Source organism: Castanea sativa, chromosome 8, assembly GCF_040712315.1.
Source record: "Castanea sativa cultivar Marrone di Chiusa Pesio chromosome 8, ASM4071231v1".
NCBI classification, from domain to species: domain Eukaryota; kingdom Viridiplantae; phylum Streptophyta; class Magnoliopsida; order Fagales; family Fagaceae; genus Castanea; species Castanea sativa.
The window spans coordinates 27,666,970-27,670,083 of NC_134020.1; the positions used below are offsets into that span (position 1 = coordinate 27,666,970).

At 40.3% G+C, this 3,114-nt stretch overlaps 1 pseudogene; it reads left to right on the forward strand.

Moving 5' to 3' along the window:
* The first annotated feature begins 284 nt into the window (after window positions 1-284).
* Window positions 285-2,344, forward strand: LOC142606116 (scarecrow-like protein 30; annotated as a pseudogene).
* Window positions 2,345-3,114: the final 770 nt, after the last annotated feature.

Consider the following 3,114-nt stretch of genomic DNA (forward strand, 5'->3'; position numbering starts at 1 on the left):
CTAGACTCTCTTCTATACATTTGTTTATTTCTCCCATTAGCTTCAAGATATTCTTTTCTGTTTTCCTCATCTTTTAGACTCCATGAAAATTTCATCTCAATAGGTCATGCTTTTCTGCTTCTATCAAATGCTACGTAAATCTTCTATCTTTTCTTCATCTTTGTAGCCAAAACAAGTAATCCTACAAGCTTCATAGCCACAGGTTTCAATACTACATATTTCACTTAGATTTCTTGAAAGTCAAACATTGTGAGGTTTGGTTCCTATCACTTATAGATCTCTTTATGGATAATCTTCCTGAAGACAATCATGAATTTGTCCCGGATCCTTTTCTTCCAAACAATACACAGCATCCTATTGATTCAAGTCCATCTATAGGCACAAGCGTGGGGGGAGAGCCCTCATACACAAGTGATCCAAGTGTTCTTCTCAAGTACATAAATGAGATGCTTATGGAAGAAGACTCGGAGGCTAGGCCCTGCATGTTACAGGACAGTCTAGCCCTCCAGGCTGCTGAAAAATCATTCTATGAAGTTCTTGGTCAGGAGGATCATCCATTAACTAATCAAGACAACGAGTGCCCAGATGCAGTTGTTGCTGGGAACAGCAGAACTCATATCAGTAATAGCTATTATGTTGCTGACAATTTAATCAAGTCCAATTGGAGTCATGATCAAGGGGAATCCAATTCCTTTTGTATACAAACTTCTCTTATTGACTCTCAAAGTGAAAACTTTTTGCTACCTGATTCATTTAGTGAGACGCATTCATTTGCACAAGTCAAGGGAGGGATGGGCATAGCAGTTGAGTCCATTCGACATGGCAAATATGAAGTCTTTGATTTGGAAAGCATCCCACCAGTGCCTCCAAAGTACCCCAGGGGTATGGTGTCCAAGCAAGAGAAGAGTTACACCTCACCAAGTGGATCCAAAGGAAATAAAAATCATCAGCGTGAGGATACTGACAATCTTGAAGAAGGGAGGAGCAACAAACATTCATTGGTTGATGCTGGAGAAGTTGATTCTGAGCTGCTAGAGAAATTTGATAAGATATTGCGTTGTCCTGCTGGAGACAGCGAGTCTGCATCAAGTGCTCTTCATAAATCTGGAGGATATGGAGGAAGAAAAAAGTTGCAGCACAACAATCATTCAAAAGGATCTCATGGTAAAACAATGCTTCCCAAGCATGAAGGTAAAAAGGGGGTGGTAGTAGATTTTTGGGGTCTGCTAACTCAATGTGCACAAGCTGTGGCAAGTAGTGATCAAAAAACTTCAAATGAACTACTCAATCAGATTAGGCAACACTCTTCTCCCCTTGGAGATAGGTACCAAAGATTAGCCCATTACTTTGCTAATGCCCTTGAAGCACGCTTGGCTGGCACCAGGATACCAATTTACACACCCCTTGAAAGTAATGGGACATCAGTTGCAAATTACTTAAAAGCTTACCAACCATTCAAAACAGTATGCCCTTTCAAAAGGATGTCAAATTTCTTTGCTAATAGAACAATTAGAAAACTCGCAGAAGCACGGAAGGCAACAACACTTCATATTATTGATTTTGGCATTCTCTATGGTCTCCAATGGCCCTGCCTCATCCAACGTCTCTCTATAAGACCTGGTGGACCTCTCAAGATTCGTATAACGGGAATTGAACTTCCCCAACCAGGCTTTTGGCCTGCAGAAAGGGTTGAGGAGACAGGGCGTCGATTGGAAAATTACTGCAAGAGAATTAATGTCCCATTTGATTACAATGCCATAGCACAGTAGTGGGAGACAATTAGATTGGAGGATCTCAAAATTGACAGGGATGAACTAACTGTTGTTAACTGTATGTCTCGGTTAGAGAGCATTCCTGATGAAACAATGGCAATAAACTGTCCAAGGGACATTGTCCTAAACCTGATCAAAAGAATCAATCCAGATTTATTCGTGCATGGGGTTGTAAATGGAGCATATAATGCACCCTTCTTCCTTACACGATTTCGAGAGGCACTCCTCTTCTACTCTGCATTGTTTGATATGCTTGATGCCACTATGGCTCGCGAAGATCACCAAAGGTTGCAGTTTGAGAAAGAGAGAATTGGGAGGGATGCTATGAACGTCATAGCGTGTGAAGGTTTGGAAAGGGTTGAAAGACCAGAGACTTTTGATAAATGGGAGGTCAGGACTTGAGGGCTGGGTTCAGGCAACTCCCAATAGATGAAGAAGCAGTGCTAGTGGCGAAGAAGGCAGTAAAGTCAGAGTATCATAAGGATTTTGTCATATACAAGGATGGCCAATGGATGTTACAAGGATGGAAGGGGCGTATTATCTATGCTAGTTCTTGTTGGAAACCAGCATAGGAGTTCCAAATGGTAATGCTCATCCAAGGTTAAGGGGTTTTGCTTTGGCATTGTAACTAGTGCTGTACTACTGATGCTTAATTTGCATTCTGCGACTGTAACAATTATATTTATCGCATTGCAATAAATATTTCCTTTTTTTCTTCTTCTTTTTTTCGATAATCCTTTCTTCTATAAATGAAAACTGTAAATATTGGTAGAGAAAAGGTAACAGATATTGCAAGAGCATTGGTTTAAGAAGTATTTTTAGAAACTTTTTAAGGAAAGAAATATGTCGTGACACCCTTTGAACTTTTGGGTAGTGGCTATTACACCCCCTAAACATTTATTTTAGCCAATTCACTCCATAAACTTCACACATTTGCCAAATTAATACGTCTGTTATGTAAAGATTTATGAAGTAAAGGAAATTTCTAGTAGATCACTTTGAGGGGATCTAGACCTCCATTGACATAGCATAAGAAGGAAGAGAGAGAGAGAGAGAGAGAGAGAGAGAGAGAGAGAGAGAGAGAGAGGTTGATAGTCAATCAAGTGTTATTCCTCTTATGAATCAATCAATACAATCCACAATCATCTTATACATTAGTAAGTGTAACTGCCTCTAACTAACTAACCAACTCCACCTAACTAACTATCATTAACTACCTTCAGTTAAGTAGTGCACACTCACACGCACACCCTTGCACACTTACACACACACCCTTGCAGCAATACACGCACACTCCTGTACCCACACATGCATTCCCCTACCAAATTAGTACCCTACAACC